Here is a 25,516-nt window from a genome sequence, read left to right on the forward strand (position 1 = left end):
TATGAGAATAGTATAGGACATATTCTGGGTGGTCTTTCAACACCACACACAGACATGCACACACACACACACACACACACACACACACTGTCACGTTCCTGACCTGTTTTCCTTTGTTTTTGTATTTGTTTAGTATGGTCAGGGCGTGAGTTGGGGTGGGCATTCTATGTTATGTGTTTCTATGTTGGGTTCTTTTCTATTAGCCTTATATGGTTCTCAATCAGGGACAGGTGTTTGACGTTTCCTCTGATTGAGAACCATATTAAGGTAGGCTGTTCTCACTGTTTGTTTGTGGGTGATTGTTCCTGTGTCTGTGTATGTCGCACCACACGGGACTGTTTCGTTTTCGTTCGTGTATGTGTTCGTTCCTGTTAGTGCGTTATGTTCTCTAGTTCAGGTTTGTTCACATTGTTTATTGTTTTGTAGTTATTCAAGTGTTCTTCGTGTTCGTCGGCTTGTTTAAATAAACTTCATCATGTATTCCACCTACGCTGCATTTTGGTCCGATCCTTCTCGCCTCTCCTCATCCGAGGAGGAGGAAGAAATAGACAAACGTTACAGAATCACCCACCAACCAAGGACCAAGCGGCGTGGGAAAAAGCAGCAGCAGCGATCGCAGGATTTCTGGACATGGGAGGAAATACTGGACGGTAAAAGTCCATGGGCACAACCTGGAGAATATCGCCGCCCTCGTGAAGAGCTGGAGGCAGCTAAAGTCGAGAGGCGGCGGTATGAGGAGGCAGCACGGAAACAGGAGCAAAATCTGGACTACACTACGTGGGAGGAGATCGACAGGTGGGCGATCGACCCAGGGAGAAAGCCGGAGCCCGCCTGGGATTCTCTGGCGCAGTGTGAGGAGGGATACCGGCGAATGGAGGCAGCACGACGACGTGGTAGGAAGCCTGTTAGTCAAGCCCAAAAATTTATTGGGGGGGGGGGGGGGGGCTAAAGGGCAGTGTGGCGAAGTCAGGTAGGAGACCTGCGCCAACTTCCCAATCTTACCGTGGAGAGCGAGAGTACGGGCAGACACCGTGTTATGCGGTAGAGCGCACGGTGTCTCCTGTACGTGTGCATAGCCCGGTGCGGGTTATTCCACCTCCCCGCACTGGCAGGGCTAGATTGAGTATTGAGCCAGGTGCCATGAAGCCGGCTCAACGCGTCTGGTCTCCAGTGCGTCTCCTCGGGCCGGCATACATGGCACCAGCCTTACGCATGGTGTCCCCGGTTCGCCTACACAGCCCAGTGCGGGTTATTCCACCTCCCCGCACTGGTCGGGCTACGGGGAGCATACAACCAGGTAAGGTTGGGCAGGCTCAGTGCTCAAGGGAGCCAGTACGCCTGCATGGTCCGGTATATCCGGCGCCACCTCCCCGACCCAGCCCAGTACCACCAGTGCCTACACCACGCACCAGGCTTCCTGTGCGTCTCCAGAGCCCTGTTCCTCCTCCACGCACTAGCCCTATGGTGCGTGTCTTCAGCCCGGTACCACCAGTTCCGGCACCACGCACCAAGCCTCCTGTGCGTCTCCAGAGCCCTGTTCCTCCTCCACGCACTAGCCCTGTGGTGCGTGTCTCCAGCCCAGTACCTCCAGTTCCGGTACCACGCACCAAGCCTCCTGTGCGCCTCCAGAGTCCTGTGCGCCCTGTTGCTGCTCCCCGCACTAGCCTTAAGGTGCGTGTCCTTAGGCCGGTACCTCCAGTTCCGGTACCACGCACCAGGCCTACAGTGCGCCTCAGCCGGCCAGAGTCTGCCGTCTGCCCAGCGGCGCCTGAACTGCCCGTCTGCCCAACGCCGTCTGAGCTGTCCGTCTGTCCTGAGCCTTCAAAGCCGCCCGTCTGTCCTGAGCCTTCAAAGCCGCCCGTCTGTCCTGAGCCTTCAAAGCCGCCCGTCTGTCCTGAGCCTTCAAAGCCGCCCGTCTGTCCTGAGCCTTCAGAGCCGTCTGCCAGACAGGAGCCGCTAGAGCCGTCCGCCAGACAGGAGCCGCTAGAGCCTTCCGCCAGACAGGAGCCGCTAGAGCCTTCCGCCAGACAGGAGCCGCCAGAGCCTTCCGCCAGCCATGAGCAGCCAGCCAGCCATGAGCAGCCAAAGCCGCCAGCCATCCATGAGCATCCAGAGCCGCCAGCCAGCCATGAGCAGCCAGAGCCGCCAGCCAGCCATGAGCAGCCAGAGCCGCCAGCCAGCCATGAGCAGCCAGAGCCGCCAGCCAGCCATGAGCAGCCAGAGCCGCCAGCCAGCCATGAGCAGCCAGAGCCGCCAGCCAGCCATGAGCAGCCAGAGCCGCCAGCCAGCCATGAGCAGCCAGAGCCGTCAGCCAGCCATGACCAGCCAGAGCCGTCAGCCAGTCCGGAGCTGCCCCGCAGTCCGGAGCTGCCCCTCAGTCCGGAGCTGCCCCTCAGTCCGGAGCTGCCCCTCATTCCAGTGTTGCCCCTCATTCCGGTATTGCCCCTCATTCCGGTGCTGCCCCTTAGTCCGGTGCTGCCCCTTAGTCCGGTGCTGCCCCTTAATCCAGTGGGGTTAATTTGGAGGGTGGTCATTAGGAGGAGGTTACGAAAGCGGGGATTGACTATGGTGGGGTGGGGACCACGTCCTGAGCCAGAGCCGCCACCGTGGACAGATGCCCACCCAGACCCTCCCCTAGATTTTAGGTGGTGCGCTCGGAGTTCGCACCTTGAGGGGGGGTTCTGTCACGTTCCTGACCTGTTTTCCTTTGTTTTTGTATTTGTTTAGTATGGTCAGGGCGTGAGTTGGGGTGGGCATTCTATGTTATGTGTTTCTATGTTGGGTTCTTTTCTATTAGCCTTATATGGTTCTCAATCAGGGACAGGTGTTTGACGTTTCCTCTGATTGAGAACCATATTAAGGTAGGCTGTTCTCACTGTTTGTTTGTGGGTGATTGTTCCTGTGTCTGTGTATGTCGCACCACACGGGACTGTTTCGTTTTCGTTCGTGTATGTGTTCGTTCCTGTTAGTGCGTTATGTTCTCTAGTTCAGGTTTGTTCACATTGTTTATTGTTTTGTAGTTATTCAAGTGTTCTTCGTGTTCGTCGGCTTGTTTAAATAAACTTCATCATGTATTCCACCTACGCTGCATTTTGGTCCGATCCTTCTCGCCTCTCCTCATCCGAGGAGGAGGAAGAAATAGACAAACGTTACACACACACACACACACACCCACACACACACACACAATCATCACACTATGATAACACAATGTTCAAGCTGAGTGAGGGAGTGTGTGTTTACTTTGTGTGCACAGACATGCATGTACTACTGTCTGTATATATGTATGATTGCCTGTACTGTATTGTGATTCTCTATAGACTCTATAGACAATTCTTTGTGATTGTGAGCCCCACGCCTATTCATTCCTGTCGTCTGATGCCGCTCTGTTCATTACTAGTTATGTGTAGCACAGCCCTAATATCACATTTACTGTGGAGAGGGATAGATAGAGAGTGATAGAGGGAAGAAGAGGGATTGTAAAAAGCAGTCCAGATTCTATGGAAAAGCTAGGGAGAGAAGTGTGCAGGGCTGATGGACAGGCAATAGGGGTTCCATTTTTACTTACTGTTACTGAAAGCATTGGTTGACTTGACTATGGGCTTTATTTCACAGAACTATAGACTTGGAACTCTCTCTTGTCCATCTCCCTCACTATTCCTGCCCACCCCCAACCCCCTCACTCTCCTCCCCACCCCCTTTCTCTCCTCCCCACCCCCACCCCTCTCTCTCCTCCCTACCCCCCACCCCCTCTCTCTCCTCCCCACGCCCCACCCCCCCTCGCTCCTCCCCACCCCCCACCCCCTCTCTCTCCTCCCCACCCCCTTTCTCTCCTTCTGCCCCTATCTTTCTCTTTTCTATCCTTACCTCATTCTCACACACAAAGCACATTATCTGTATAATGAGTACTGGGTCTCAGAGGGAGATGGGGAGGAGGAGACAGGGGAAGAGGGGGTACCAGCATCACAGAAGGACCCCCTTCCACCTGCACTCTGAAGGAGTGACCCGTGGCTCCCCCCCCCCTACCTCTCCCCCCTGGCCACGCCCCAGGGAAAAGGGGCCGCTTGTCCCCCAGTTCCCCATCAGCGCTGCATCACAGACACACACCTCAGACACAGCTCCTATCACCAAATCTGGCAGTTGGTGATTCACAGTTCACACTCACTCTCACACGTACAGGCATGAATTGATGAAACACACACATATGCAGGAACGCACACACACACATAGACACACTCTCTCTCACAGACTCATGCCAGTGCACACACCAATAGAACTAAGGAAAGGCAAGGTCCAGTTTTTTAGATTGTGTTCTCAGTGTTCGGCAGCTGTCACAGCTCCTGTCACACACACACGCATACACATATGCACACATGCACGTTTCTGGCTGCTCTCTGCCAAATCTGCCATAGTCAATATTTACAGCACGCCAGCGGAGTGAGAAAGCAAGTGAGCCCTACAGCCAAAACCAACCATTTGCGTGCGCCCACTGCCTCACTAATTGGGCACATTTGTCTTTCATTTAGCACTGGATTGAAGTGCAGGAACAGCTCCAAAAGCACACAGCTTCCATCTTAGCACAAGTTTACTGAGTGCCGTCCAAAATAATAGAAAAAGTTCTACAGCTGGCTCTGCCGCTCAAGATATAGGGTGAAAAGGACTTTTCTTGTTGGTCGCTCTAAAAATATTGGAGGAAAAGAGGCAGATCTGGAGGAAGTGAGATGATTGATTGAAGAGTGAGTCATTGAGGAGAGAATGATGGGCTGAATGGTTGGTCTCCCTCAATATGGCCAAAAACCAGCACTTTACTGTGCTTGCCATGGGTACATCATCGCCAGCAGTGTTGGGTGGCTGATATCTTAAGTGGACAGGTCTGTTGAGTGGCCAGGAATGGTCTGATGGAGGTACTAGGCAGGATTCAGATGAGTGCACATTCTATTGGATGAGTGGATGGGTGCCAATATCATGGTGCTTTTGTACATTGCCAGTCTCATATAGTGTTTCAAACCTGTGGGCACAACATACACTTTACTACATGCTCCCAACCCATATTCATTTTGTAGCATAACATAATGTATTTCCACTTTAAATATACAGTTCCACAAATACTTTATCTAGAATTAACAATATTAGACATTTAAAGCACTCGGTATGCCTTAGGACCAATTGGCCCCTATCAAAATGACCTTTTCAATTCAATCATTTCATACGGACTATCACAGGTATAGAATCTGACATTAAGGTATATCAATTAAAAACCTCATTATTCAATTAGCATGTGTCGGTAATGGAGCAAATAGGAGAGGCGGTAAATTGCTCAGACCAATTAAAGCTGTGAAATTGCATGTCTAAACAGCAGTGGACGGTGAGATCATACTGGGAACATGATTTAAAATAATTGCTTCTTATTATCGGGGAAATAATTCCGGGCCTCAAGGGGATTTTGGGCACTGAGCGAAGGAGAGGGGAAGAGGAAGTGCGACGCAATACGCAGTGGAATGGAAAAACAGCAAATTCAATCATTTTCCTAAGTATTTTTCAGTGTGTGCCCCATAACCATAATATAATATTCTGTTGTATTCTGGGCTGACTGGACAGAGACTTGTTAACACTGTGAGAGAGGCTGAAGTATGTCTTAATAAAAAACATCCAAATCATATATGACTAAACCCTCACAGTGATTCACACAAGGCAGGAAGAATGTTGCCCTGGAGGCAACTCTGCAGAGTGGTCACTAGCTGGCCAAGCCAAAAAGCAATACAATCTTATTTTAAACCTAACACTAATGGCTAACCATAACCTTAAAGTAAGACCAAAAAGCTCCTTTTTGTTTTCATGAATTTAAACGAATAACCAATTTTGACTTTGCAGCTGGCCCATCTAGCAGATATCCCTCAGTTCTACCTACAGGGCAATAGATGTCAAACTGCCTATATATCACTCACACCCCCTTCTCTTCTATCTCAGTTTAGGCTGTCTACAGGGGGTCATGTGGGGACATGTGGTGCTCTTATGTGCTGGGGTCGTGCTGGGGCTGTTTCACACGCAATCTACCAGTGGGCCACATTCCATCAGTCGATCACTGCTCCTCGAGTTGATATCACAGGGGAGTCAGAAATATTTATTCAAGGAAGGAGGAAGAAACAGATTTCTTTGTGTGCGTATGCAGGAGGCTGAAATTGGCGTGCTTACAAACCTGGATGGACTCTACACAGTTAATTAAGATGAAACTATTCAATTCTGGTGAGATTGAGCAGCGATTGGACACATGCTGCACGGGGAGACCGCTCTGATTAGCAGTCGAGCCAGCGCGTTCCAATACATTTTGATGCGAGACAATATTCCACTTTTTCAATTACACACCCCAACAGCCCCCTAACTACCAAAACCAACTCATTTGCATAATTTAAATATAATTATAGTGTGCTGAAAACATAGTTCTGTTGTGTTTGCTATTACAATTGTTTTCATTTTTCCTCCAGTTTTTTTCTATGGTCGAGATGGGTTCTTTTTTTCTCCTGAAATGAATATTTCTGAAATCAATCTTTGAGGATACGCCTCAAGGTCAGGGAACGTGTCAAGAGAAAACTTTGAGTCAGAAGAAAATAGTTAATCTGGTCAGAATCATTTCAAACAAGGTAGTGAGGCTCAAACATTTACAATTACTGTCTTTTTTGACAAGCCTCTCACAATATTATTAAACAACTGAATGCTCCGACCATGTTTCAAACTTCTTTATAGGCTGGTCCCTCTTCTCTCCTGCTTTTAAGGATTAGCCTGGACACATGGCATACTTCTGTATGATAGTCAGTAGACAGAGAAGATTGTTATTACATTGTCTTATCTATATATGGCTCATTCAACAGCAGCTTAACATTTTGCACTCAGCATCACGCTGGTCATTTCCATGCTAAACACTAGTTCACTCAAACAGTTGTGAAGGCGACCTGTGTTCACCTGGCTCCCAGATGGTATTTAACCATCTCTAGGTGTAAAATTACCCACAGCTGGGTCCACCACCCGCCACTAAACCACACTCTGTAAGTCAAACGTGTGTGTTTGTGTGTGTGCTTCTGCGTGTGTGTTTTTGCAGTGTATTTACATCTGGTTGTGATGAATAGGGACACACTCAATCAATTCACATGCATGCACAAACACATTCAAACAAACATTAATCATTGCCTGCTTAGAGGGGCCAACTTCTGCCCATGATGGACTTACTTCCTCTTGAATAGCCAACTCAACCTGCCTCTAGCATTCCAATATCCCACCGCCTCAACACTACTTCATCAGAAAGCTGTGATGCCAGGAGCAAGACCTGCACTCAATAAAGTGTTCCATTAATTTCATCAAAACTAATAATAGCATGCTTGCAATCCTCTTGTTGAGCCAGCGAAGCAGTACAATGAGTTGTTGCTGGCCTAAATTATCATATAAAGAGGAATAAAGAAATGTAATGCACGCCGTTCTTCAACTTTTTTCCCACATAACACAGCTGCATCAAAGCAGAAATCAATTTATTTTTGACTGTGCGTTATTGAGTCACTGCATGCAGCCCTAGTTTATGAAGATGCACATTATAATTAGTCTACAAAGACTCATTGAATATTCAGCATTCAGCACTCCAGATACATCACATGATTCCTGGGACATTGTCCTGGGACAATGAAAATAGATGAGAAAATAATTTAAGTTTGTGTTGCTGGATGATCAGCAAAGTACAAGGCCCTGTTCACATTCACCCGACATCTGACTGTAATTCATCTTGCTACATTAAAGAAATTACAATGACAATGATAGATAATGCACGAAATGAATTCTAATACCACATTTATCAGTATCTAAGTTTCAGCCACGGTGAAAGTCTCTCTAGTGTAGCTGCATTTGAGTCTCTTTTTAAAGGTGTTATTCGTTCTGTTTGTCCTGTTATCTGTTATTTAGTGGACTCCAATGAAAAGCAGGCTTTGTCTGACTGAGCTAAAAAGGCTTTCTCCCTGCTTAAACCCAGCAATGTCACAGCAGTATAAAGCAGAAAATACAGTCAGGCCCAGTGTCAGTGTTCGGCCTGTCAGTATCATACCACAAGCCATGCAGACCATCTCCCTGTGCCAGCCCCGAACTCCAAGCCCCAAGCCATGCAGACCATCTCCCTGTGCCAGCCCCAAACTCCAAGCCCCAAGCCATGCAGACCATCTCCCTGTGCCAGCCCCAAACTCCAAGCCCCAAGCCATGCAGACCATCTCCCTGTGCCAGCCCCGAAATCCAAGCCCCAAGCCATGCAGACCATCTCCCTGTGCCAGCCCCGAACTCCAAGCCCCAAGCCATGCAGACCATCTACCTGTGCCAGCCCCGAACTCCAAGCCCCAAGCCATGCAGACCATCTCCCTGTGCCAGCCCCGAACTCCAAGCCCCAAGCCATGCAGACCATCTCCCTGTGCCAGCCCCGAACTCCAAGCCCCAAGCCATGCAGACCATCTCCCTGTGCCAGCCCCGAACTCCAAGCCCCAAGCCATGCAGACCTTCTCTCTGTGCCAGCCCCAAACTCCAAGCCCCAAGCCATGCAGACCATCTCCCTGTGCCAGCCCCGAACTCCAAGCCCCAAGCCATGCAGACCATCTCCCTGTGCCAGCCCCGAACTCCAAGCCCCAAGCCGTGGGAAAGTACTGCTCGGATTATCTCTAGAATACATTGTGCAGAGCAAGTGTCTACTTCAGAACACGTCTGAGTCCTACTGAGCACTACGCAATACTAGACCTGGAGGACTGAATAAGCAAGCCTTTAGTCTCCTCCTATTCCACTAGCCGTTTAGTAGTGGAGCTGTGCTTTCCAGACCTATAGCAGTCCTAATCCTACAGTCAAACACAGCTGGTGAACAAGAATACCCTTTTACTAATGTATTCCCCAGCAAGTCGATCACTGATTTCTTCAAGTAGCCCAGTTCTACCACCGGGCTCCCATAGTCCCTTAGCTAAACAACATGGCAGAAGTCCCTTCCACATTCTACCACAAACACATCCTACATCCATCCACCATACAGGACCAAACCACAACCAGTGGAGTGTTCTAGAGCAGGCTCATCTATTCAGCATAAGTCTTTGACCCACCCCTTCCAGCCCACAAAAATACACAGCACCCCTCCATCCACCATCTGATGTTGAATAACAAAGTGAGACATAATTTTAGTTGAGCCACAGGGAGCCATTTTCAGCAGTGTCAGGGAGCTGTATGTTGTGGTGGTGGTGGGAGCTGTGTGTTGTGGTGGTTGGAGCTCAGCCAGGAAATGTCAGGTCATCAGATTCCTCACTCCCTGCTCCACACACACTCAAATTGAGGGAGCGCAAAACATCAGCTCTAAATGTAATTCCATATTGATGAGCTCACCACAGAGTAAATTAATCAGATTTACATATGAAAGAGGTTACAGTTGTACGACAACAGAATGGAAATAGTGCTAATTAGCCGTACAGAGGTGATAGAGTTTCTCAGCATGCACTAATACATTCCTCGGTGAAGGCAAGGTGTGGATTTAAGTAAAACAAAGCAGCGTTTACCAGCGCACCCTGGGAAACATAATTACAAATTGGATGAAAAGACCACAGGAGATAGTGGGTGTAATAACATCGGGAGTAATCTCACGAAGGGCTGGGAGTAAACATGTTGGAGTAAAAATATGGCGTCTTTAGAGTTTGTTCTGTGGTGTATATCATGGCATGTCATCAATACGGTCTCTCTGTGTTCATCTAAACATTATTTCAAATGTTTCTTCTGTGTAGTGCACGGCAAATACTTTTCCAGTGTATGTTCTCTGTGTGATGGGTTTGTGTTTGCTAGGACTGTCTGGGAGCAGTCTGAGTGGGGAGGGGATGGCCATCAATGCGCTGGAGGGGCCTAATGGGAGAGAGGTTATTGACAAAGAGGTTTGGAACTCTTTGTCATTAGTCTATTACAACTTAAACCGTTTTCACATTGACAATAGCAAAGGGACATTTTTGAGAGGTTCTCGAGAGACAATACTGTTGTGTAAAACTTCCGAAATGATCTCGAGCACTACTTCCAGAGGTCGCGCACGACACTCATCCGACAGTTGTCCCCTTCTGAGCGTGGCAGTGTGAACAGAATTGTCTTGTTGAGCTCAACACTCCTAAAGTATAAATTGTAATAGCAGATCAATGTTTTTGAAACAGCTGGAATGTATAGAAAATGTTCTTTATATTTGAGAATTGTTTATTGAGTTTTTACCAAAAATTGCAGTAACGGCTTGTTACATTCTGAAATTGTTGCAGTAGCTGCCGCCTGCTGGCTGCACTGAGCCACGTAAAACTATGAAAGCCTATTGGCGCCACCATTTAAATTTTAAAAAATTGTCAATAGGCCTACTATCTCAAAATGTTGAGATACGCTAGGCAAACTACGTAAATGTATATGTTTAGATAGTATATCACAATAATAGAATCAGTTGTTTCATTTGTAAGATTGTGTTCTGAGGTGGCACCACAGGTCCCAGACTGGTGGTTGGGAAACTGTTTTCCTGGGGCCCCGAGTTTTTCCTGATCTGGTAGGCTAACCTAACCAGGTAAAACTCTGGGTACATCTCAACTCGCCGGGGAATTATACCCATGTTTTCAGTCTCAATTTTCTTTTAAAATCCACAGGCTTGGGCTGCATCTCAGCTCCCCCTATGTGGGCCTTTTAAGAGCTGATTTATCCTCCATTACTAAGCTCTGGGCTGGTCCAGGCAGGGTTGGCTCCGGTCAGGGCTGGTCCAGGCAGGGCTGGCTCCGGGGAGGGGTGTTCCAGGCAGGGCTGGTCCAGGCAGGGCTGGCTCTGGGCAGGGTTGGCTCCGAGCAGAGCTGGTCCAGGCAGGGCTGGCTCCAGGCAGGGCTGATCCAGGCAGGGCTGGCTCCGGGCAGGGCTGGCTCCAGACAGGGCTGGACCAGGCAGGGCTGGCTCCGGGCAGGGCTGGTCCAGGCAGGGCTTGTCCAGGCAGGGCTGGATCCGGGCAGGGATGGCTCCGGGCAGGGCTGGTCCAGGCAGGGCTGGCTCCGGGCAGGTCTACAGCACCAAAGCTACTTCAGTGCTTAGTGGGGATCCGGCAGGACATCGGCCAGTGAAAGAACAGCTCAATGAGATACATTGGAAACCACTATAATTGTCCTGGATGAGAGACAGGAACACCCGAAGCATGGACCAGATCACAGAAAACACATAGATCAGGAGTGATCGGTTTGGGGTCAATCTGGGGACCTGCCTTGCCAATGCCATATGCTCTTGTCATGTTGACAAAATGTTGCGTGGACATCTAACCTTCCCTGATTGTGGAAAAGGACTCAAAAATATAATATAAATCTACTCATGTTGTATGGTGAAGTATGGTGTGTGGTCAAGCCACAGTGGTTCGACAGCCAGTACGGAGCAAAGGAAGACGAGACGAGGGAGCAGCTGGAAGAGGAAATTGTCGGGTCGGTGCTCAGCGAAACGAGAACTGCCTCCCTCGCTTTGTCCTTCGCGTCAGTGGAGTCAGCCTGGGAAGGAGAGGATTGCCTATTCCTTTTCGATTTTCATTCGTTCTGCTGGAGCTCCACTCTGGACAGGGGAGGGGAGGGGCCAGGGAGTGAAGAAGTGGAGGGCAGGTGAGGAGAAAGGGTGAGGGGGGTTGCAATACAACCTTATCAGGGATCACAGACTTCTCTGCAGAAAAAAATCATGTAAATGATGCATGTGTCAGCAGGGTTTTCCACTCGCCACTCTCTGCCCACAGAGCAGCCAACTACAGCAAGTACTTCAGAAGAGAAGGAGAATGGAAGAAGTTGAGATGTGAGAAGTAGGTTGAAAGTAAGGACCTGGAGGTGAAGCTCTTGATACCAGTGTTAGATTATGTGCTGAACTAAGGCCCGATTTCCTTTGCTCAACACACAGTGTCACATTGAAGAGGTAAAAGTCTTGCTAAAACTGTTGACTTCCTCCCTGTTCAAATTAATCGGCACAAAAAACAAATTCACTCACATGCACACACATAGACACACACATTCCCATAATAATATTGTCAAAGCCTGAAAACTTTTCTCATTCCCTGATGAAACCTATTTCACTGCAGATTGCAATTTTCTGACGAAATAGGGAGTAGCGGCTGGCCTCCAACACATACAATGCAAACTAGAAATAGACCAATATGAGTTTTCCAAGAGAGGTACACATTTTCTTGAGCCCAGACTGGCCTTTAGCGTGCACATCGATCAGCATCCATCTCTCATTCTCATATCCAATGTACTCTGCTGAGCAGTAAACACAGTACACACAAACAATATAGGCTATACCAAACTAAAAAGGCCTAGCATAAAACTAACCGTAATGGGTATGGTATTATTGCCAGGAGTTATAGGTTTCAACATAAGTCAATTGAAGAAAGAGCTGTTTTGAATCCTTCCCAGATTTTAGAAAGCATTATTTATCACCGGTCACATGGCACACCCTAATATATATTCATTATAGGGAAAGGTTTGTCAGATGGTCAGAGAGTGTTATTCAGCAAATAAATGCTTCAAGCATTTCAATTAATCTACCTATATATACGGTTCAGTTGCTTAACACATAGGAATGTAGGTTTATGGAGTAATTCCTATTTCTAATATTGTTTGTATTGGTGGAGCTTTCAGCAATGTTTACTGCACCTATTGAGGCAGTGTTGCTGAAAATTTGGTTAGGGAATTGATTCTTGGTTTGGAAATCACATTTTTTGAATTGTGGAATAACCTCCCTTGGGTCCCCGGTTCAATTCCTGAGCCTCTGTTAACTTTGAAATTAAAATTCACCTGTCTACATTTTCCTCCTGGGTATAAGAATGTGTGCGCAGTTTTGTTGTGTTAGGTTGAACTTTTCAAGGTGTTTTTCGTTTTTTGTTCCCTTACATTTGATGAACCAGATCAATGGGAAATAGCTCAGAGTTAACCCATCCCGGGAACAAGACAATCAGAAAGAAAGAGTATCTCATCACTGGTGTTCCACAGGAACAGACCATAATTTCATGCCAGCTATCAAAACCATTCAAGCCATTATCAATAACAAGGTCATGTTGTTTGATGCCAGATGCCCAATAACATCCTGCTCTGTGGGGATGGATAGCATTGAAAACCACCAATGCCTAGTTGTTATGGAACTGCTGACATACTAGCTCACTACAGGATCTGTGTACGTACAATCCTGGTTGATTGTACTACTTCTACTTGGAAAAGAACAGAAATATGTCTCTTCAAAAGAAAAACTTATTCTGACGTGTTCCTCTAAAACTCATACATTTCACATAAAGTCAAAGTGTTAGTCCAACTCAACAGGGAATTAAAACAAGGAAAGACAGAAGATGGAAAAGATTGGCCCCCTCAGGGATTAGAGCTGCCAGGGGAGGAGAGATTGGCTAATGTCTCCCTGTCTATGACTCCTGATTGGGTAGATGTGTGGGGATGTGTGGTAAGTCTTTTAACTAATGCTCTGTTAACTATGTTAATGTCTCCAGACCTCCTGTGATGCGTTCTCCCGCCTGGCGGGCTCTGATGTTGTTTGCCCACTGAGATGAGTGCGTGGAGAGCAGCGTGGAGCTTCCGAGCTCCCAGCCCCATCCGGGGAAGACGTGTACCATGTTCCCAATGCTCCCCCCTCCCTCCCCGACTCCCAGATGTCACACAGGAATCAACAAAGGCTCTATTTCATCTTACTGCCTGCATTCATCTAACCCCACTCCATTCCCACATACAGTGGGATCTGACATTATTGACACCTTTGATAAAGATGAGCAGAAATTACTGTATAAAATAAATAATTAAAATACTGAGGCACTGTTTATACTAATACAGTTGCTTTTAACAAGTAATATTTTTTTCTCAAAAAGGTAGGGGTCAAAATGACAGTATTGACAGCCCTGTTTTCAATACCTTCAATACCTCACCTTGCAAGGATAACAGCACTCAGACTTTTTCTAAAGTGTTGTATGAGTTGGAAACCACATTGGGAAGGATGTTCGACCATTCCTCAAAAGAGAATCCTTCCATATCCTTGATATTCTTTGTCTGCACTTATCAACTGCCCTCTTCAATTCAAACCACGTTTTCAATCCGTTTCAAGTCTGTAGACTGAGATGGCCATTACAAAATGTTGATTTTGTGGCCAATTAGCCCATTCTTTGTGGATTTTGATGTGTGCTTGCGGTTACTGTCTTACTGGAATATCCACTTGCGGCCAAGTTTCAACCTCCTGGTAGAGGCAACCATGTTTTGGGCTAAAATATCCTGCTACTGGGTAAAGTTCATGACCAGTGGAAGTAAAATAGCCCCATAACATCAAAGATCCACCGCCATATTTTACAGTAGGAATGGGATTCTTTTCTGCTCATGCATTCTAATTTCGACGCCAAACCCACCACTGGTGTGCATGGCCAAAGAGCTCTATTTGCATGTCATCCAACATTAGTAAACACCTGGAGTTTGGGTATTGGCACTTGGATTGGAACCTGTGCTTTGTTCAGATGTACCTCTGATCACATTCATGTGAAACAATTAAGACTTTTTTTCTCCTCTGTGTTTATTCATTGGTGTTTCTAGTAAAGTGAATGACACAGTTTACACAAATAATGACACACAGCTATACACAAAGTCAATCCCATACTGTAGCTAGGCCCTTGGTCATGTAATTTTACCGTAGTACATATTACTGTAGTGAAGGCAGGGTTTTACATTTTTGGCAATGACCTTTATTCTATGAATCTACTCATGATGTGTCCAAATAAACGGCACTCTGTGTTGCTGTTACTAACATTGAGCAGTAAACAGGATGTTGTCAGAAGACCCACATTATGAAATAGGTGATAACAGCCCTCTTCACTCTAACCAGGTCACTCAGACACAAACAGACATCCCTAAATATTACTTGTAATATTGTGTGTGTGTGTGTGTGCGTGTGCATGTGCGTGCGCATGTGCATGTGTGTAATGATGCTGGCATTTGCAGCTGTCTCTTTGTCTCACTTTCCATTATTTCTCTGGACTCCCTCTCCTCCTCGTTATCTCTACCTCCCCAACAGGTGACTGCTATATCTAAAAGGTCCATCACATTCAAATAAAAATCAATTGTCCTTTCAAACCTGATGTCATTTTCCCGGTTTACAGTAATCAGCAGTGCGCAATAATACAAAAACAGCAGCAGAAAAATCAGGCTGTGGAATCAGCATTGATTTGAAGAGGAGAAATCAGATTAATGTACTCAACACTCCTCAAGATGACCTGTGTTTCCATGTTACGATTCTTATAGACTGCTCTATAGCATACTGTTCCAGTGAATACCCCAGCTTTGCCCACTACTGCACTCTTCCTGATGTTTTTACACACCATTCCTCCCTACTGCAGCTCTTTACACTGCTGCTCCTTAACCATGGAGTCCTATAACATATACCGCTTGTTTTACTCTACTGCTCAGCCAGGCTTATAGTGCCGACCTCTGGTCTTCTGCAGTGAAATGGTGTGTGTGTGTGTGTGTGTAGGATTCTAATCTCAGAAAGAGACCATCCAGACCCCAGAGCTCCTCTACCCCTCAAGGGATAGCCGTCTGTGGGACTGAACTGGGCCACGACATCCCCTGAGGCTCCACACACCAGGAGGCAGACAACGAGCAGGACATAATTCATTCAGCCTTTTACGTTTAAGTTAACGGTCCAATGATGTTTTGTTCCTTGACCTCTCCCACCTGCACACATATGCAACACACACACACAAACAAACAGGTACAACCACAAGAGTACACACTGAGAAGATCCCTAATACACCACATTCTCTTTCCCCATACACAAATGCTGTGTACTCGCACACACACCTGCTTGCCAATGGCAGGCTTTGGCAAGCAGCCATGCTGAGTACATTACCAGACTCCCTCTCTCAGCCCAGCATCAGGTTTATAGAACATGACTGAGGTTCAAAACCGTGGTGGGACACACCTGCAACTATGCTAAAACTATATCTAATTCTATTCACAATGCCCATAATCCAAACCAACCTGTCCTTGACCCATAGGCTAGAATATTACACATAGAGTTTAGTCACTACCATAACAGATTATTCTTCGCTCTATATCCCTGCCTTGAATATAGTAATTCACATTTATTTTATAACATCTCACCACTCCTAGTGGTATTTCATATTACAATTTAGTCCTCCACTTTCCAGGAGAAAGAGCTAGAGATTCTCACATTTCTGTTAACCCATGCCTATTATTTGCCTTGTTCATGATGATGACTAACATTAAGATGACAAATTAGAAAAGGATGTAAAATCAAATCAAATCCAATGTTATTTTATTTTGAGAGATCATTCAGAGAGATCATTGAGAGAAAGTTGATATGATTGCTACTAAATAGCAATTAAATAGTGTCTATTAAATAACAATTAAATTGTGGCTATACTGGATATGATTGGATACTCATCACAGAACACATTGGAGATTATTCCCAGAAATAGCCTGATTTAAATATGATGTGAATTGTGTGTGCAGAAGGCATCGCATCTCAATGAAAGAAAACGATAGTGTATGACGCGCACAGGCTAAAATTGCAGTATAGCCTGTTATTCATATTAACAAAAGTGGGATTAGGACAATTTCTCACCTCCGCAAAGAACGACCACCGCAAACCCCACTGTGCAAAGTAGAGTCATCTTTCCTTCCGGTGATTCAGAAACTTCCACACTACAAAAAAAGGAAAAAAGGCGGGACGACTCTGGTCCCTAACGACGCTCCGGAGGGAAGGTGCCAGAACTTTGCGCACAACTTTTCTCTTGTCTCTTTCAAAAATTAACAGGATACACGTTTTCCATTAATTACACAATTGATGTATGTATCTCCTCAGTACAAGCGCTGAAAGCTGACGAAAGTCCGACAGTCAACAGCCATCCCTGGCACGACAGGTACCCAAACAGTGCGAAATGTCTTGGTGCTGAGGAGGGAACTGAGCAACTCCAGGGGAATAACGGTCCGTGCCAGTATCCAACCCTTATGCAATAAACTAGAATGTATCCTTCATTTATCTGTTTATTTAATTAATTTAAGATTTTAATGGCCCGGTTTAGAGAGTTACCGAGTGTAAGTTGACCGTTGTTCACATTTGTGTCCGTTGCGCAGACTATGATTCCTACATCACCAGTTGAACCTCTTGACGCAGGTCTTTGACATAACACGAGAAACCGTGCGCCCAGATTTTTTTCCAGAGGGTGCATCAGTGGTCTCTACATCAGACCCTAAACGCGCTGCACCACGTTATATTTATTGGCCACCTTTATTGTAAAAACAACTCATGAAAACTATCTTCAATTTAGAATTACTCAAATATAATTTTCATTTTATAACAATTTCCTCAATAGACCTAGTTGTCTGCTGGATATCACATGGTCCATTGTTCTTTTGCGCGTGTTAGACTACTGTCTATAGAATACGGCGAGGGTCACAAACAATGCATATCATTTTTTCTAAATAATTATTTCCTCCACGTTTTCATCAGATGTTCAGCGGGAAAATGCTCTTGTCAGAGTATAGGCTAAGATGTTTTATTCGGCTACTGTGTCCAGCTACATTCTGATGGAGTAATTCATTTATTTCGCTCTCTGAGATTAATCAATATGAAGGTTGGGCTATCATAAGATTCCATCATTATTTTAATAGTTCTACTTTTTGTGTGTAAAATAATTGAAGAAAGAGTTTAATTAATATCGTGCTCCTCTCACCACTCTGCAGCAATGGCAGTGAGTGAGTCATGATCAGCGCGCGATCAGAGAAACCGAAATGATTGCGTTCATATGAATTAGTAGGCTGTAAAATGTTATAGGGTTATGATGATAAGCTTCCAGCAGAAACACCTGCCTGTCATTTGCTAAAGTCCTGCAAAAGGAAAAGCATGTGTTTGACACCCAGAATGATCATTATGCAATGGTTCCCTTCACCTCACCTCTCTGGTCATTTTGAATAATTATAAATCGTCATGACAACCCTCTATTTTTCCTCCTACATTATTTAGAGGCTATTCTCTCATCAATTCAATGCAGAGTAGCTATGACATGCATACACAACAGAAGTCCTTGTACAGTTGCATACAACCTGTTGGGTTGGTCTCACAGTTTACAGTATGGGACCTTCATAAGAATCAACAGTGCCCCCTATAGGATATATCATTGTACAGGCACTGACATCAACCACTGGGAGCTGTCTTTTCACTTAGATCAGTAACAGAAGTCTTCTTTTTGTTTCTTGTAATAGAGCTTATGTGGCAACAGTGGCATATGATTAAAGAGCATAGTTGAATCATGACTGCTAAAGAGACTGGAATGAAAGAGTAAAAACAAACTAGCACATATTGTATTACAATTAAATTCCATACAAGAGAAAATAAAGATTGTCTGGTCAGTTTGATGAACAAACCCCATGACAATTCCAACCAGTGGTTTAGCAAAGGGCCTACATCACATAGTATATCTCTCAGTAGGCTAACTGGAGTGTACGTGGTTTTACTAAGCATGAAACAGATAACATGTCAGTGGGCTGAGTGTCTCTCTGTGACCCTGGAAGAGGGGCTCTCGCCATGATCACACACTCCCCATGTTCCAAAGCCACAGTGAATGATGCATAATGGAAAGCCTAACTGTTGACACAAAGGGAAGGAAGGCAGAGGAGCAGAAATTCACAGCTGAAGCCTCTCCAGTCTCAACGCTAACTGGCATATTACTGACCGTCACAGGAGGAATGACGTGTGTGAATTTGAGGAGGGAAGTTTTATTTTCTTTCCTCTGCTCTCCCTCCCCTCTCATCCCTTCCATCTGCCCAGGGGCATTTATGTAAGTAGACTTGAGATGGTGGGAGAAAAAAAAAACGGGGCTTTCATTCATTGTTTGCACGAACAACTGAGTGGTTACCTTCCATTGTTTGGTGTCCTCTGTCATAGTGTTTTGAGAGATGCACATCGTCCATAACTGTAATGGTCACCTCACATCAAGAGAACTCTTGATCTGAAAAACATAAATGGTTTTGTAGTGGAAAATGGTTGTTGACTGTGAAATCACATCCCAAAATAGGATGAAGAGAACAAATCCATAAACACAACTCCCCAGCATTAGTCCTAATCCTCATCATGTCTTATTTGACATAGTGCTCCTCAGTACATACCTCCCAGATGTCTCTTTGCAGGCAAGATAACTGACTCAATAAAGAGGACAGACATCTTGATTCTGTTGGCTGAGTTTAATTGTCTGTCTGACTCAGAGGATTGACTGACTCACTGCAGCGTCAGAGTGGCTCTTTGAGTATCTGGGACCTGGGGAGCAAGTACATCCCCACCTACTGAGAACACTTGGTTGTGTTTAGTAGCCTTGCTACCCGCTGGTTCACAGAGTCAGTGTTCACACAGAGACAAAATCACTAAATAATTGATGAGCTGCATAAGACGGGTGCTGCTGCATTGATCTGACTCCATGTGAGACTGTTAGCCCATCTGTATCAATTACTGGATGGATGGGGGTAATGGAGGGTATGCAGGAACTCAACAACCATGCCCATGTCTTTGGATGACTGGACAGGAAGACATTTGATGAGGAAACTTCAGGGCATGAGGTCCTCATGGCATCTTATAACTCTACGCTCAACGTGACCAGACCAGGTATTGACTGGGTACGTGGGTTGTCTGCACACACCAAGTTGGCCCATTGAGCTAAAGCCTATGTATTATCTTAGGGAGCTAACACGATTCTCAGTGGTGAAAAAAGTACCCAATTGTCATACTTGAGTAAAAGTAAAGATACCTTAATAGAAAATGACTCAAGTAAAAGTGAAAGTCACCTAGTAATATAGTACTTGAGCAAAAGTGTAAAAGTATTTGGTTTTAAATATACTTAAGAATCAAAAGTAAATGTAATTGCTCAAATATACTTAGGTATCAAAAGCAAACCAGATTTTCTTGTTTTTTTAATTTACAGATAGCCAGGAGCACACTCCAACACTCAGACATAATTTACAAACGAAGCATTTGTGTTTAGTGAGTCCGTCAGATCAGAGGCAGTAGGTATGAGTGTGTGTGAATTGAACCATTTTCCTGTCCTGCTCAGCATTCAAAATGTAACGAGTACTTTTGGGATTCAGAGAAAATGTATGGAGTAAGCATTTTATTATTTTCATTAGGAATGTAATGGAGTAAAAGTAAAAGTTGTCAAAAATAAAAATAGTAAAGTACAAATACCCCAAAAACTACTTAAATAGTATTTTAAAGTATTTGTACTTAAGTACTTTACACCACTGACGAATATTTACATGTAAGCCAAGGTTACTCATCTTGCAAGCATAGTCAAAAAATATTAAATACACAGAGAGAGACAGAGAGAGAGAGCGAGGGAAAAACACACAATAATTCCCTTAGAGGCCAATGCACTCTGCTGCCTGCGTGTCTGTACTCTGGCCTCTGTCTGCTAATGTCAGGTCCAGTAATTAACATTTATCAGTCTCTGAGTAAGACCTTTCCCCGTGAGGGGAGAGTGATGTCTTACCTGCACTGCTCTTTTCCCTCCACCGTTCTCACACTATAGTCATTATAATGGCAAGCAGTCAGAGGGAGAACTCAGATCAAGACTAAACTGCCACCTGCAGTCATTATCTACTGTAAGACAGGTAACAATGACTATATGGTGTAAACACCACATCCATTACATCTAATGTGTGGGTGTAAACAAGGTAGGCCCCCTAAAAAATGAAAATAATACAAATAAAAAGTAGGACCGTGCGAGATCCCCCTCATCAATGTGATTTTATTCCTGCATCTGGGTCTGGAAAACGCTGAGTGGTAAGACCTTGCTGGCAATGGGTAAATATGTTTAATTTAAGTTGACGGATATCTTATTACGTCATTGATGTAACACCTTGAGACTCCCATACAGCCTCCCATTGAAGGGCATTAGCTTTGGCAGAGGGATGCAGGGATCATAAGCACATTGATAGGCTACCCGTAGTGGCCAACTACTGTGGGTTAAAGAGCAGTACTGATGGATAGATAAGTCACAAGGACACATTATGCCATCAGAGGCTGAAAGAACTAAAGCTGATATTACTGACATGATAGTGTTCCTGCATTATGAATATAAATCACTTCATTTTGTTCATGCCAAAAAGCTCTTTACCGGGAGGTAAAAAAGGAACAGTATGCCAGGATGGGCAGACAGCTTTTTGAATAGGTAGATTATGTCTGAATTAGAGGCACAATCTAAGACTAGAGACAATGCAAACGTTCATTAGTTTGAGCCATGTCGGCGTTTATACCCAAAGACGCACCTTAACCATTACACAGCATAATCATGCAAATGTTCATCAGTGTGGAATCAGGAAGGACGGTAATAATGTCCATTTGTTGTTTTGCCCATTTCACCATCATCCCAGGGTATCAGGTTTCAGGTATGACCCAGATGCAGACAGTGCTGAAGAAACAAAAGTTTATTTCTTGTACAGGGGCAGGCAAACGACAGGTCAAAGGCAGGCAGAGGTCAGTTATCCAGAGAGGGTGCAAAAGGTCCAGAATGGCAGGCAGTCTCAGGGTCAGGGCAGGAAGAGGTCAATCATCCAGTGAGGTGGGGCAAGGTATAGAACGGCATGCAGGTTCAGGGCCAGGGCAGGAAGAGATCAATAATCTAGTGAGGTGGGGCAAGGTATAGAACGGCAGGCAGGCTCAGGGTCAGGGCATGCAGAAAGGTCCAAACTGGGAAGGACTAGAAAACAGGAGCAAGAACAGACAGGAGCAGGGGAACAAACGCTGGTAGGTTTCACGAAAGAAAATGAACTGGCAAAAAACAGACAGAAAACTGGTAAAAATACAAGGGATAATGGGGAAGATGGGCAACACCTGGAGGGGGTGGAGACAAGATCAATAACAGGTGAGACAGATCAGGGTGTGACAGACCCCCCCCCCCCCCCCCCTTAGGGGCGCATACCTGGCTGACCGGGGTGCCGGCATTGGAAATCCGCAATGAGGCCTGGGTTCAGGATGTCCCTAGCGGGGACCCAGCACCTCTCCTCCGAGCCATAACCCCCCCAGTCGACCAGGTACTGGAACCCCCTACCCCGAGGTCGAACCTTCCTGGAAACAGGAGACAAAGGGCTGTGAGACATGGGTTTAACTCTGGACACATGAAAGGTGGGATGTATACGGAGTGTACGGGACAACAGAAGACGAACAGCAGAGGGGTTAATGACCGTGGAGATGGCAAAAGGGCCGATAAACCGGGGGGAGAGTTTGTGGGATTTCACCCGGAGAGGGGCAGATCCCGGGTGGACAGCCATACCTTCTGCCCGAGACGATACCAGGGAGCCGGGGTCCGGTGGAAATCCGCTTGTCGTCTATACCTGGAGGTGGTCTTGAGGAGGGCCGACATGTACGACGACAGCAGCGGACAAACATCTGGGCCGAAGGTATGCCGACCTCATCTTCTTGCTCAGGGAAGAGCGTGGGCTGATACCCCAGGGAACACTCAAAGGGTGATAGGCCCGTGGCAGAGCAGGGAAGGGTGTTGCGGGCGCATTCGATACACACATGCTGCTGGCTCCAGGTGGTGGGGTTGGTGGAGATCAGGCAGTGCAGAGTAGTCTCTAGGTCTTGGTTGGCTCGCTCCGATTGGCTGTTGTACTGGGGGTGGAACCCGGAGGACAGGCTGTCCGACCCGTGACAAAGTCCAGGGAGATGTGAGACCGGTGACGATGAGGGACAGGCATAGGTTGGAGGAGACCAGCTGGAGCTTGCCAAGGAGTCTTGTTCTGCGCACAGACCGTGCAAGCGACAACGAATGCGGAGACGTCAGGAGCCATGGTAGGCCACCAAAAGCGTTGTCGCACAAAAGCCAGGGTCCGATGGGGGCCCATGTGGCAGGCAAGCCTGGAGGAGTGGGCCCACTCCAGGACCGAGGAGCAGACCGCGTCAGGACCGAGGAGCAGATCCCCCCCCTCCCAGGGTTCGGCTGGGAACGCTGCGCCTCACAAACATGCTTCCCTATACCCCAGCTAAATGTGCTATCGCCAGGCACGAGGTGAGTAGGATGGTCTCAGGTTCTGGGGTAGTAACTGTGGGGCTATAGTGGCATGACAGCGCATCCGGTTTGACATTCTTGGATCGAGAAGCTCACGATTCCCCACATCGTAGTTCCTCTCCGTGGCGTTGAGGCAGTGGGAGAATAAAGCGCTGGGATGCAACTGGAGGTCGAGGGCAGACCGCTGGGACAGGACAGCCCCCACTCCGACATCCGACGCATACGCCTCCACCACAACCTGGCGGGACGGGCTGAAGCGGTGTTTGAGATCCCGGATCGCACAGTCAGCAGCTGAGGACCACGTAAACCGAACCTTTGGAGAGGTGAGTGCAGACAGGGGGGTAGCCAGGGTGCTGTAGCACTGGATAAAGCAGCGATAAAAGTTGGCGAACCCCAGGAAACATGTATTCTGGACATAGGCTGCGGCCAATCCACCCCCATTCTCATCTTCCCGGGATCCATCTTTACATTCCCTGCAGTGATGATAACCAGAAAGGAGATGGTGGAGAGATGGAATTCACACTTCTCTGCTTTTACAAAAAGTTGGTTCTCCAGGAGGCGTTGGAGAACCTGTCGGACGTGGAGCACGTGTTCTTGGGTGGAGCGGGAGAAAACGAGGATGTCATCGAGGTAGACGAAGATGAACTGGTACAACATGTCGCAGAGAACATCATTAACCAGAGCCTGGAACATGTCAGGGTCGTTGGTAAGGCCAAATGGCATGACCAGATACTCGTGACCACTGGCCGTGTTGAAGGCAGTCTTCCACTCGTCCCCATCCCGTATCCACACCAGGTGGTAGGCATTCCATAGATCCAGCTTGGAGAACACAGTGGCCCCCTGGGGCGGCTCGAAGGTCGAGGAGATGAGAGGTAGCGGGTAGCGGTTCTTCACCATCATGTCGTTGAGACCCCGGTGGTCGATGCACGGGCGCAGGGTTTTGTCCTTCTTCTCCACAAGGAAGAACCCTGCGCCGGCGGGGAAGGCAGAAGGACGGATTAACCCTGCAGTCCTCAATGTAGGTCTCCATAGCCTTGGTCTCCGGACCCGACAGAGAGTACAGTCATCCCCGGGGCGGAGTAGTGCCTGGGATAAGGTCAATCCCGCAGTCATAGTCTGCTCACCTGTGTTGCTGGACACACACGTAGAGGGCTAACCTAATTGAGGCCAGCAGGACTCTAAGCATAGGAATATGTTTATTTTATTTGCCGCCATGTAAAAATAACTAACCTAAGCTAATCAATATGGTGCCCCTGCATCCAGAGTTTAATGTGTGTCTGACCTGTAGGGCCTCTGGCTTTGTCTCTCAAAATGAGAGAAAGTGGGTCCATTGGCAACACTTATAAAGGTGTGTTTTAGTGGAGAGAAAATACTAATCACCACTGTCATTTAAGCCTCAATATTAACATTGATGAATCACGTGGCCAGACTTGTTCCCTACAGGCTGAGACGTTGCCAGACAGTTTCAATTAAAAATGGCCGATGAATCATTGTCATGAAGTCAATCTCTGAGTCATTAAAGGAAGCCCTGCCATTAGTACTTTTATGACATAAAGGATCACCAGCCATTCATCTGAGAGTCATTATCATGCCCATCACATCACACACACAGTTACAAAGCCTCTCCAATGGTGAGGGGTGGACAGCTACCTGTCATATGAATTGATAACCCTTACAAATGCCATAACTGTCAGTCCATTTAATACCCCTGACACATTTAAAAATATTTCCTTTTCGGCTGGATTGGCTATAACAACCACAATGACGCCCATTTTTGTTCTTGTAAAACTGCAAAGAGGTGCTGGGAATGCCAATGGTCCAGAGGATATCCGAAAGGTCACCTACCTGAACCTGCATGACATGACACGTCCTTGTGCTCTCTCCCAGCTTGGATAGAAAGTTGTGAGTAAAACCAGTCTATCAATGCCAAATAATACAGTCAGTCCAACACTAGCTGACTAAGAATTGTTTCATTATGTAGTGTACTATCTGTAGCTATATACCGTATTAAGCTGCTATTTTTAAAATGTTTAAATCCCTACGGTGAAGCATGGTGGTGGCAGCATCATGCTGTGGGGATATTTTTCAGCGGCAGGGACTGGGAAACTAGTATGGATAAAGGGAAAGATGAGCAAAGTACAGAGAGATCCTTGAAGAAAACCTGCTCCAGAGCGCTCAGGACCTCACCTTCCAACAAGACAATGACCCTAAGCACACAGCCAGGAAAAGGCAGGAGTGGCTTTGGAACAAGTCTCTGAATGTCCTTGAGTAGCCCAGCCAGAGCCCGGACTTGAACCTGATTGAACATCTCTGGAGAGACTTAAAATTAGCTGTGCAGCAACGATCCCCATCCAACCTGACAGAGCTTGAGAGGATCTGCAGAAAAGAATGGGAGAAACTCCCCAAATACAGGTGTGCCAAGCTTGTAGCATCATACCCAAAAAG

This window comes from Salvelinus namaycush, chromosome 31, assembly GCF_016432855.1.
Source record: "Salvelinus namaycush isolate Seneca chromosome 31, SaNama_1.0, whole genome shotgun sequence".
NCBI lineage: Eukaryota > Metazoa > Chordata > Actinopteri > Salmoniformes > Salmonidae > Salvelinus > Salvelinus namaycush.